Below are 13597 nucleotides of genomic sequence, written 5' to 3'. Positions count from 1 at the left end.
TATTGTAATTATGATTCTCAGACATATTAGCAATAAAAAGAATGGGTACTGAGGATAAGCTCTCTCAGTTCAGACTCTCTAAACTTTTCCTGTTCATTGTCCTCTAGGTTATTTTAGACTGAAGAACCACTGCAGGTGAAGACGCAATGCTGGACAATACTAAGTTCCTCTCTAGCTCCTGAAAACTCTTGGTGCAAATTGAAATTAAAAGAGATTTTGCTGAAATTTTATTTCTATAGAACTATTAATGACAAAGAAAAGTGAAAGCAGGAACAGATCTATTGCTGCTCAGTATAAGTGTCCCAGAAGAGCAAGCAGCAAGAATCTGCCAATGCACCCCTATGATGGTGCACTGTTCGGTCACCCCCTTGTGGAATCCGATGATGCCATTTTTCATGTTATGAGAGGTGCACCACAAGAGGTCAATGCAGAACAACTTCCCCACATAAATCTTTGCTTTCTCATGAAGTTAATCAAGAGAAGCCTGGAGAACAGGCAGCTTATCTGCACATGGTTTACTCCATGGTTATAAGGTTTGTAAAGGAAAAAAGTCTCTTCACAAATTGCAGGCTATCCAACACCCCTCCTGGCTGCCATCCTCCCAAAGATGTAAGCATATTCATCATTGCACAGGGTTCCTGCCAAGTATGCCTTTATAAGCAGGGCTTTTAAGACGATTTAGACTCTCTTACAAGATTTGACTGAAGTATGCTTCTAATACCTTGATTTTCTGACTGGCTTGACTTTGTAATATGATCCAACATTGTAAGTTAATTAATATTTTCACAGCTGTGCTTTGTATAACACAGGTCTGCTCTGATAAGATTCAAAATAACTCTTATTCGTATTAACCCCAGACTAACATGTTCAGAACAGAAAATATAATACAAGATAACCATGCAATGATTAGTATTTCCTATGGCCATTGAATCTCCTGTATCTAAGCCACAGCACTAACAGAATTTCAGGAGAGCATAACCTACTTGGTGTTCTAAAACAGTATCTTTAAAAGATGCCTCTTTGGTTTTCAAATTTCTTAATTAGGACATCAATCAGGATAGTTAAAATATTAGCGTATTAGTTATTTTTAGGGTTGCCACAATAAAGAACTATAGACTGGGTAACTTCAATGAGAGAAGTGTAATTCCTCTGGCTCTATCATCTGGAAGTCAGAGATCAGGCGTGTACAGGCTTGTTTCTTCCAAGGGCCCTCTCCTGGGCCACAGGTGCCTGTCTTCTCCCTCTGTCCCCATGTGATCCTCCCTCTGTGTGTGTGTCCCACTCTACTCTTCTTATAAGGACATTGGCCATGCTAAATTAGGGCCCACTCTCATCACCTCATTAAATTACCTTGTTAAAGACCTTATCTCCAGAGAGTTACATGCTGCGATCCTAAGGGTAGGACTTCGAACCATGAATTTTGGGAGAACAGAGTTTAGCTCATAAAAGTTAATTACTGTATGAAATGGTCAAAACTTAGTCCTGAGGCCAACAATTCTAAACTTTCTGCCAGGAAGCTGGGCAGCATCATAAGTAGGACGGATGAAATGTAACGTGCCTAACACTATTTTCAGGTACTCCTCTGATTGAAAAGCTTTCCCAAGGCTGGTTCCTTGGCTCCCTCAATTTCCTCCCTAAGCCTTCCTGTCATTTTCTCAGAAAGACATCTTCTGATTTACACCTGGACCTGCCCCCAAACTTCCCATCACACTTTCCTTCTCTAAGGCTCCCCAAGCACTTACTGCTACTGAATATCTCACATTTTACCTGTTTTTAAATTATTCCTCCTTATCAACTAAACTTTAAGTTCTTTTTGTCCAATAGACTTGTATGATACTCCAAATAATAGGATATTATTAAATATTTGTTGAGTTAGTGCAAAAACAGTTTCATAAATGTCATTATTTTATATTAAATAAAAATAAAGAGAATTTATTTTCTCTAATTTTGTCTCCCAAGAACTAATGATACCTTATATTATCTGTATCAGTACATTTAGAGGTATAAGTACATCAAGGCTTTGTATTTCCAGATTTCTACAGTAAGCAAAGAAACTCTTATTGATAAGGTGCTAAAAATTCCAAGCACACTCCCTTGGAATAGATCTGAGTACACTGATTTAGAGTATCTCTTCAAGTTCCTTGGAGTGTAGAAGGACAACTTTCAGAATGGGAGAAAAGAGTTTCAAATGAGGCAACTGACAAGGGATTAATCTCTAGAATATATAAGCAACTTATACAACCCAACAGCAAAAAAAGCCAATCAATCAATGGAAAAATGGGCAAAAGACCTGAATAGACTGTTCTCCAAGGAAGATATACAGATGGCCAACAAACACATGAGAAAATGCTCAACATCCTGATTATAAGAGAAATGAAAATCAAAATTACCATGAGATACCACCTCACACCAGTCAGAATGGCCATCATTAATAAGTCCACAAATAACAAATGTTGGAGGGGTTGTGGAGAAAAGGGAACCCTCCTGCACTGTTGGTGGGAATGTAAACTGGTACAGCCACTATGGAGAACAGTTTGGAGATACCTTAGAAATCTATACATAGAACTTCCATATGACCCCACAATCCCACTCTTGGGCATATATCTGGATAAAACTCTACTTAAAGGAGACACATGCACCCGCATGTTCACTGCAGCACTATTTGCAATAGCCAGTGCGGGGAGCTGAGAAAATGCAGGGACTCAAAAAAAGGACCTTGCCTGATGGCAGAAAAACCTGAAGGCAGGTTCTTAACCAAGAAAGGGAACTCACCTGAAAGGTACAAGCTGAAGGTGGGCTTTTGGTCAGGAAAAAAGCTCACCTGAATGGTGCTTGCTGAAGGTGGGGCTCTGGTCAGGATAAAAGCCTGCCTGCAGGGTACAAGCCAAAGGCAGGCCTCAGGTTACATAGCTCTCACTTTGATGTTGATGGGAAAGAATTAAGGCTTTCCTGGGAAAGCAATTTCCATGTTTGCACTGAATAACATGGATTGTTTCTCTGGTGACCTAGTCTTTCCTGCTGTTTTGTTATTCAGTTTTCCTCAGTCTTTCCTGATTATTTACTTATTATTCTTATTTCCCATTCTTACTGTCCTGTGGTGATTTGTGACTTAACAAAAATTACAACAATAGTGTAATAAAAATTTCATCCTAAAGGACTTTTCCCCTATTTAAATCCAACTTAGTTAAAACATAGTGTTTATCTATTAACTAGTTATATAGTAAACTTTAGAGTTAGGATTTTAATGAGGTCCATAGAAGTTAGCCATATCTTATCCAAAAAACCTAGCTGTGAGTTTTGTCTTTGATTTTGAAAGCTTTTTAGTGATAGCTAGTTTAACTAAGTTGGTTTATATTTACTCACACAGTTTCCCTGCCATAACGCTTTGAAGGTAAACACCAGTCTACAAACAAAGTTTGTAAATGCTAAATTCTTGTGTTTTATGGCCTCTTCAAAGTACTAAGTTTAGTTAAGATAGAGATCTTAAAACAGGATGCCTAGCTGCTATACCATGTAATAGTTAACCAATGTACTTTTAACACTGTAATGTAATCTGTAATGAAAAACTGTCTATATAATCAACTACTGTTGCCAATAAAGTTTGAGCAGTCCAGCACCCTGAAAGAAGGGACAAAGAGGCTGTCTCTGATGCAAAAGCCGACATCCGTCCATCTTCTTCGGGAAAAAGCGTAGGCTCCCTGGCCGTCGGAGCGGGCCGCCGGAGCGGGCCTCCGGCAGCCAGGACATGGAAACAACCTAAATGTCCATCGACAGATGATTGGATTCTGAAGATGTGGTATATATACACAATGAAATACTACTCAGCCATAAAAAAGAATGACATAATGCCATTTGCAGCAACATGGATAGAACTAGAGACTCTCATCCTGAGTGAAATGAGCCAGAAAGACAAAGACAAATACCATATGATATCACTTGTAACTGGAATCTAATATCCAGCACAAATGAACATCTCCTCAGAAAAGAAAATCATGGACTTGGAGAACAGACTTGTGGCTGCCTGACAGGAGGGGGAGAGAGTGGGAGGGATCGGGAGCTTGAGCTTATCAGACACAACTAAGAATAGATTTACAAGGAGATCCTACTGAGTAGCATTGAGAACTTTGTCTAGATACTCATGTTGCAACAGAACAAAGGGTGGGGAGAAAAAAATGTAATGTATACATGTAAGGATAATTTGATCCCCTTTCTGTACAGTGGAAAAATAAAATTAAATAAAATTAAATTAAAAGTGGACGCAGGAAAATCATTAAAAGACCATTATGATAGTCTTGTTTAAAAGGAAATAATCCTTGATCAAGTGATGGCCAGAAGCCATTGGGTGTGGAGCTAGCTCATGGTGATAAGGTGTGCTGATGAGCTGGATGTGGCGGGGAGAGAAGGAGAGAAGGAGAAAAATAAAGAATAAAGAATAAATGCAAGGAACCAAACACTGTGCTAGATAGTAGGGCTCAAGGGGTGAACAACAGCAAAAATAAAATGGTTCCTATTTAGCTGAGGCTCTCATCAGAAGGTATTTTTCATAGCTAACTCAGCTAAGAGTTACAATACAGATTATTACAATAGAAGAAGTGCACATTAAACTTCTTTCATTAAGTTTTAATGAAAGAAATTAACCCATTAGTTAATCAAGTCTCTATACTGCTAAGTATCTAGGCCTTCCAGAATAATTATTTTATTTTGTGAACTTTGTCCTCCTCTTCAGAGACGATTTTTTTTGAAATTGTACATATTTCTTTGTTCACATTATGAGAGGAATTAATTGAAGCTAAGGTTAAATAGTTTAATGTTTATGCTACATCATAAATATTCATCCCTGCACCTTAAATATTTCTAATGTCTCCCTTCCTTATTTTTATATGATGCTTGTAATTTCTTTTTGCTATGGATAATATGATCAAACCAAAAACTATTAATGTGTATTTGGCATGTGTTTGGTTCTTTGTCCAAATTGTCAATACATTTCCGATATTATGTTTATATATCATCATTCCAATGTTCCCATCTTATGGTCCCAAGTAATTTTGCCAGATATTTCATTTGCTAATTTAGGTAGTTAATTTTATCTACAGAGAAGATGTAGATAACCCACAAAAAGAAAAGAAACAAACAAACACAAACAAACAAATGCAAAAGAGCTCTCCCACCAACATACCATAAACTGTTTAAGGTCAGTTTTACACCAAGGAAGAGGCTAACTGTCCATTTTCTCGTCTCCACCTTTCTCCCTCATAATAAATTTGAGATAAATTCTGTGGCCTGGGTTTATGATAACATCCCTGTCTCAACCTTTTAAAAATTTCTTTGAAAATATTTCCACTTAGGATTTCCTGTCATGGTGTAGCAGAAACAAATCTGACTAGGAACCATGAGGTTGCAGGTTCAATCCCTGACCTAACTCAGTGGGTTAAGGATCTGGTGTTACCGTGAGCTGTGGTGCAGGTCACAGATGCAGCTCGGATCTGGCATTGCTGCGGCTGTGGTGTAGGCTAGCAGTTCTGATTTTATCCCTAGCCTGGGAACCTCTGTATGCCGCAGGTGCGGCCCTGAAAAAATAAAACAAAAATCAAACATATTAGTGTTTCCAGACACTATGAACAACATGTAGAAATACAGGGGCACAGATTTTTATGACTTCTTTTCCAATTCCCAGAAAAGAGTAAAATCACATTTCCCAGATATTAGAATAAAAGTCTCATAAGATGAAAGCACATGCACATAAATCTACCTAAATTCAAATTTTACATATAAAAGTACAATTAGGGCAAAGGTTTACTCTAATAACCTTAAAACAATAGTTAAGAAAAAAGTGAAAGGAAACTTCTATGACTTAATAGTTACAGATCGTAGATGGTTTTACTGTTACCATCAGGTACCTTCCAGACTATGTTCTTATCGCTCTGATCAACAATTTCCTACCCTGGTATTAACAAAACTTCTTATCTCCCCAGTGATACTGGCAACAACTTTCTTTGACCATTCCCTCCTACTCTTCAGTAAATAAAATTTAAAGTAAATTTCTTTTCTGTGTTCAAATACTACTTTTACAGAGCTTGTGCAGTTTGCTATTATAAATATCTCTTTACGAGTCTTTCTACTCAACTAATTTGTAAATTCCTTAAAGGAAAAACTGTATTTTATTTTCTCAGTCCTTTATTCTTCATCCAACAAATACTCACTTTGTATCTCCTTAAAATTAACATGTTTTTGATGGCAAATTATACTATGCTATTTTATGCACAAATAAGAAAGACAAATAATCTGTTTACATCATCTGCAATCTGCTATCAGTAGTAAAATGCATCCATTTTATAAACATATTTTAAAAGTTTAAAACTGGGCCTTTCAGACTAGATGAAATCTGGTATGTACAAGGGATTGTGTTAGGTGTCTGGTATATATCGGTGACAAAAACAAAAACACATTTAAGTCCCTGCCCTCATAGGATATATGTTTCAGAAGAAAAAAAAAATAGACTGTGATAGATAATATAAACATATGAATGAACTATGTATTAGATGTTTATATAGGCCATAAAAATAGAAAAAACAAGTTGTTAACTATTTAATAGAGTTTTTAAACAGGGTAGGCTCATTCAGGGGATGATATCCAAGGAAAGATGAAAAGAAGTGAGCAACTTCCACTCCCCACATTCCACCAGCCTGCCTTATTTCTCCTCATTCCAATTCAAGGCCCTATCTCCTTCTAATGACTTTCCTAGATCCTGCAACACATATGTAAAATCTTCTCTCCTATAATTGGACACAATTATTTTTCCTGGAAAGTAGTGATCACTATGGTTACCTGTAACAATCACAAGGTCTAAATACTGTTAGAATATGAGGAATATGATAAATAATGATGAATTAACTTTTTTTAGGCTAATAAAACTGATGAGCACCATGGATATCTCATAACCAAAATTATGAGTATAGATATTCAGCCAACCATTTGATTAAAACGGGGATTATAAAAACCTACAAGTATTTTGAACACTTTATTGTATTATAAAATATAAAATGCACATCCGCTCACCCATTATTTTTAAGATAGAACAAAAACACTTTATTTAAATGTTTAAAGTTCTCCACTGTCCTCCTTGCATAAACTACTATTTCATGTGTGAATTTCAGCTTGAGTTTCTTCAAAGTGAGATGGAACTTAAAACAGTTGCTAAGCAATGTGATGTATCTCCAGATTTTTTATCTCATTTTTTTGCAATGTTCTGCATAAGCATCATGTAACAGATTTTCTTTTTCTTTCATCTTCATCACGTCTATCCTAAGCATGCAAGTTAGTTTTCATACAAGCATCAACACTTCATCTTTCACACTCATATTTCATCTGAACAAGCATACTTAAAGCTTGTAATTGCAACGACAATGTTAACCAGAATAAATAGATTTAGGAATGAGCATAAGTGATTCTTGTAAAGATTCAACTCAAATGGTACAAACATACGGGATTTCATCTAGGACTTCAGTGTATAATGGGCATCCATTTGCATAATTTACAGAGTTGGTTAACTACAGGTTAGTGAATATTTTTTCTTTCAGAACAATTGATCAACAAATACGAATTGAGCAATGATAATCTGAACATTGACTGTAAATTAGCAGTCGTAAGAGTGAAGGGTATGTGGAAGACAGAGATACAGGAAAGAGGGAACAGGAGCACCAGCATCAAAGACATTACAATTTCTCTGGTGCTTTATGAGATCTTTAAAAATAGTAGCAACAGAAGTAAAACACAAGCTCTGGTCTCAAGGCACAGGAAAACTACACATGTTGTTTAAAACTGAGGGAACTATTCAAGACTGCCTATGAGCCGCTCCTTAGGACAAAGCATCTGTTTGTCCCTGCTGACACCTAACTGGGTGCCTCCTGACAGTGCCGACCCCCTGTCTTAGTGGGTCTAGCCATAGTAAGGGTGACAGAAGAGGTCTAAGACGCAAACTACTCGAATGTCTCTAGTCTTTGAACAGGTTACATACACCTGAGAACAATGACCTTCAGTATTGTCCCAGTTCTCAGGTTCCGCACAGGCTGACAAGTAAAACAGATGAGATATAACAGGCATGAAACCACATGATCAGTTTTCTACATGGATTTGAATAAAATTAGCAGGACAAAGTACATTCTGATGTGAAGTGAACACCCGAGTTTAAGTTAATCTGTACTTTTCTACTTTTTTTTTTTTTAATTTATGATAAACTTCCCAAACGTCTTCTAGTACCTTCTCCCAGGGTGGAATTGGCTGCTAGACCATAAGTGACTCACCCCCCAATTATACTTTATTTTCTTTATGTGATTGTGAGTTTCCTCTTTTTCTCATCATAAGATCACTGTCATAGGGAGGTAGCCTCATTATCTGAACACTAGGACTTGCGCCCATTCAACTGCCATGGTGGACCCTCTACTTCATTTGATTCAGCCCCACTGTCTAAATAAAGCTCAGTGAACTTCTGGGTCATTTAGTCCAATTTCCACAAGGTGTCAGAGATCTGTGATTTATGACTTTACTGACTTTAAATTTTCTGTTTCTACTAACATGATGATTAATTTAACAGGTCAACTTGACTGGGCCAAAGGGTCCTCAGATATTTAGTCAAACATTATTCTGAGGGTTTCTGTGAAGATGTTTCTAGACTGAGTAAAGCAGACCTCTATCCCTCCATAAGGTGGGTGGGCCTCACCCAGTCATTTGAAGGGATGGATGGAACTGAAAGGCTGACCGTCCCCTGAGTAAGGAAGGTTCCTTCCAGCCTGATGGTCTTCAAACTGGGACACTGGATTTTCTTCCTGCTTTAAGACTTGAACTGAAACATCAGTTCTTCCTGGATCAAGTCTGTCTATTGGCCTTCAGACTGGAACTACACAAGGGCTCTCCTAGGTTTCTAGTAACTGGAACTACACAAGGGCTCTCCTAGGTTTCTAGTTTGCCAACCTCAATCTACAGATCCTGAGACTTGCCAGCCTCCATAACCATATGATCCAATTCCTTAGAATGAAAAACCTCTCTCTGTAGAGATAGATGGATGGATAGATAGATAGATAGATAGATAGATAGATAGATAGATAGATGATAGATTCCCATCAGTTATGCTTCTCTGCAGAACCCTGACTAACACAACTAAAAAGTCTTTTTTAATACATATTTCCCTTTTCAAAGTGAGCATCTTCTCCCCCTTAATTCTTGCTCTGAATAGCTCTGCTGAACAAATAAGCTAACTGCTCCTTTTCCTAGCAACCTCCCCAGACCAATGTCTGAGCTGGACTGATTGCTTCATTTTGGTTTTCTTTTTACCCCAATCACAAGTCTCCAAATATTTACCTCAATTGTATGCACTGAAATTGATGAGCAGTTGTCATTCTGCCAAGGTGCTTAGTTTAAGTTTCTGGCTCAATACATTCTAGCCCTTATAAGCACCCAAGATTCTACTTATTTGATTTTTTTTAAAGTATCATATATGGCTTATTAGAAAAGGAAATTAAAAGAGACATTTATTCTGGACACATTCTCTTATCCTATAGAAACACACACACACATACAAACGAAACTGTGCCACAATTCGACATCAAGTTAGCAAGGGGACTAAAATACTGTACATAAATATTATAACATGTAAAACTTATGAGTGATCATATAAAACAAACCATTTTTGGAATTATTTGGAATGCTTAGAATTAAAAAAAAAAAAACCTCAGCATTTTATGCAACCACAGATGGTAAGAGGTAGCTTTTTTACTTTAAAAATGTGACATTCCATCTATAAAAAATCCTAAAGTAGCTACTTGTCCACTTTTACCTAGAATGTGAGGACACCTACATCAGATGGAAAGCTCTTGTCTGACTCCAAGAGTCAAAGCGAATGAGAAAACCAAAACCTTAGTAGCTCACTCAAGTGATGATATGAGCAGTAGCTAATTAGGAAAAACACGAGTCCTGACAAACTGGACAGTAACAAGAACAAGCATACAAACTTCTGGGAAATGTGGGGCTTCTTGCACAGAGAGTTGCCTTTCCCAGCTATAACAGAATTCATTTTGGTATTCCATATATGTTAATCCATCCATCCTAAAATCCCAAGAGTAAGTACAAGAAAAACAAGGATTCAAGGTCTTGCACCCCTGACTGTACTGCAGTTCAGTATCCATCACCTACTTCCATAAGGGTCCTGGGGAATTTTGACCTCCTGTGTACATTTGAATAATCCAGAAGGTTCACAAGTCACCACTCCATATTCCTGGCACCTCTAACTTTAAAGTGAAACATCAAAATGCTCAACTCACGATTAGCACTGAGTGAATTTGCCATAGCTTCTGTTCTCCTTATGAAGTGAGAAAGTTTGCCAGAGCCAAGCAGACATGGAGTATACTGCAAGAAAAAACAGAGATTATGGGGAAATAAGGCAATATGTCCAGTATTTATAATTAGAGATAGATGAATTTAACATTTCATAGAATTAAACATGAAAATATAGCTGCTGAGAAATAGGAATAGTATCTAATAAGTACACAGTTGTTTTAAAAGCCCACACTCCATTTAAGTATTATATCCTAATTTCTCATATTGGTAGAGTATCTTATGAGCACAAATCCTGCATCATCTTCAACATAAGATTCAAGAATATTCACTGAAAGTCTACTACATGCTAGGGACAGTATTAAGCACTGTGTGTTATCAGCTATATTGAATACAGTATTAATCTTGGTAATGCTCAGAGCCTACAGTTTAGAGAGAGACCTGAAAACAAATTAATATTACACAACATAACACACTCAAGGACAAGGTATTCAAGTCACTATGGGAACAATGAGATTAAAATATTTACCTAGGTGTATCAATGATCACATCCCAGACTCTATAAGGATCAGTAGGAATTCCCCAGGAAAATAAAATCAAAGCAAGCATTTCAGGCAGAAAGAATATTGTTTTAAATATGCATGAGGGCATTTAACACTGTGTCCTATTCAGGTAAATACAAATAATTCAGTGTCGGTAGACTGACACTCATGATTTACAAGACTGACAGACAACGTGAGAAAATAGACGTCAGAAAGTGAACGGCTTTGTATTTCATGGTAAGGAGTCTGGCTTTTCTTTTCACGGTATCATTTGAAGAATATTAAGCAAAGGAGTTGTAACATAAATCAGATTTAGGTTTTATGCTTGCTGTAACACTAACTGTAATGAGGAGAAGGTACAGGAGATTCAAATAGGAAATGCTTGGGCTTGATCAGGTGACACCATGCATTTAACCAGACCTCTTTACCAACAAGTATTTAGTCTTTACCATTTGCCAGGCACTTTGCATGTCTTCCCTCTTAAATTCTCATGAGAGTTGTATAAGTTAATGACCATTAGCCCACTTCTACTAAGGAACTTGAAGTGTAGAATGTTAAAGAAGATGTTAAGAAAAATGTACAAAAGAGTGAAAACAATTTTAAATTATGTTGTATTTTTTACACAAGAATCAAATAGAATACACCCATATTTATTAGATTTTATGTAAGCTAATGTCTATAATTAATCCATCTGTGTAAGACCATAACTATCAGAAAAAGCTCCTTGATTTTACATGGTATAAGTCAAATAGAATTTTATTCTCTTTTAGCATATCTCATTTCTACTGATTTCATAAAAATAATTAGTGTATGCATTTAAGCTTCATATGTATCTGTCATTCACACATATATGTACAGATGTACATTATCTGTGAATATTATTTCCACTATGATTACTTCCGTTGCCACCAGTAACCACCAGTCTAACCTTGTAATCACTACAATGGATAAAAATAATAGGGTGGCAAAGACTTCAAGAGGGGCGTTCAGCGTTTGCTATTTTAATATGAGCAGAATAAACCTTTCAACACTTTGGCATGATTATTGTTCAAAGTAAGCAATATTTTTTTAAACTTTGTATTATTAGAAAAAAAATTTATTTAAACTTTGAATCACATTCTGCATTGTTATTTTTGAAGCTTTGTCTCATTTAAACATCGGAATCAAAATGTTCTCTTTATTCTTACCATTTTTAAACTCTTAGATGCAAAACAAAATTGTAATACTGACTTAAAATCTGAATTCTTTAAAAAATTAACATGAAATTGCTAAGTAATGCCTGAATTAACACAAATCAGAGTTCATTACATGGCATTAGCAGCTAATTTATTGAAATCATTATGTCTGCTGTTAGAGAGAGCCATATGCCAGCTCCAGAAATAACAAGCAGTCGGAATCAGGGTCATTGCCTTTATATTTGCATATGTGGTATATTAATTGATCTCATGTGCATATTAAAATTAAAACTGCATTTTTCTTCAATATTCCCTAAGAAGTTTGGTTAGCATTATGTTATTAAGGCAAATGTTTATTTCTAGATAATTTTTTTGCATATGTAAATTGACTTATACAAATCATTTTTAGTTATGTGTTTCCTTATTTTCCTTACATAGCAAACATGTTGTTTTAGAAATATATTATTTTATACTTTTCTGCTTCTATTTTTATCCTCTCTGCAGTGACTACTGTAATAATCGGATAGTTAATTCTGAGAAGGAAATAAACTATTAAAATCGATTAAAAATCTCTTTTCTACTAAATTGTTCTAAAATAAACATATTAAAGAATGTATTTCTAAACTGATTGCTGCTAATATTAAAGAGAAAGTGGTATAATATAGATTATTTGCTTATTGATTTTGTTATAAATTTTACATAATTTATTCAATAATATGTATGGCACCTACAATAAATATCCTACAAAACTATAAAAGCATAAATTACATATAGGAGGACTGACTTCGACACTGTGTTTGTGCAAAAAAAGTGCTTAAGATAAACTGAAATGTTACCTTGTACTACACAGATTGCAAGAGTCCACTATACAATTCTGTCTCTGTCTCTCTCTGAGACACACACACACACAAACTATTATAAGATTCCACAGGAACATGCACAGTAAATATGACATTGAAAGTTACTATCTAAATTCTATGATACTGAATTAAATTTATGAGATATGCAGTAGATCTTATACATTTTAATGACAGGAAAGGTGCAGGTATATTGTGATAGGACACATCACTCTCTGAATCAAATTTCAGGGTAGCCTATAGAAAACCAGTATATAGCTCACCATTCCTAAAATACTCTAAAATTTCCTGACTTGAAATAGAATACCAGTAAGGTTAATGCAGAATGAGTGTGTGTGTTTATGTATCTCTGTGTGTATCTATTTGTTCTGGAGCTGCTTCATATACAAATTATATGAGAAATTAGGGAATAAACTTTGTTCCCTTGTTGGTTTGCAAATATCTTCTCTTATTCCATAGGCTGTCTTTTTTTATGGTTTCCTTTGCTGTGCAGAAGCTTTTAAGTTTAATTAGGTCTAATTTGTTTATTTTTTGTTTTTATTATCATTGCCCTAGGAGTTGGTTCCAAAAAATATTGCTGCAATTTATGTCAAAGAATGTTCTGCCTATGTTTTCCTCTAGGACTTTCATGGAATTGGATCTTACTTTTAGGTCTTTATTTTTTATATGGTGTTAGAGAATATTCTAATTTCCTACT

At 35.8% G+C, this 13597-nt stretch overlaps 1 protein-coding gene across 2 annotated transcripts in view; it reads right to left on the bottom strand.

The window, feature by feature from the left end:
* Positions 1–13597, bottom strand: part of LOC146400818 (uncharacterized) — a 1118839-nt gene that overhangs the window by 341291 nt on the left and 763951 nt on the right. For both annotated transcript variants that reach the window (XR_014812606.1, XR_014812605.1), the window contains one exon: positions 10314–10398. The gene's annotated coding sequence lies outside the window, so the exon portion shown is untranslated. The remainder of the gene's footprint in view (positions 1–10313; positions 10399–13597) is intronic.

The sequence above is a fragment of the Sus scrofa genome, chromosome 8 (assembly GCF_054392235.1).
Source record: "Sus scrofa isolate SSC_HxYL_T2T_F1_AM1 chromosome 8, Sscrofa_HxYL_maternal_Yorkshire_Landrace_v2.0, whole genome shotgun sequence".
NCBI lineage: Eukaryota > Metazoa > Chordata > Mammalia > Artiodactyla > Suidae > Sus > Sus scrofa.
Note: the sequence above shows the minus strand (reverse complement) of the source record. Positions and strands in the feature narration are given on the sequence as shown.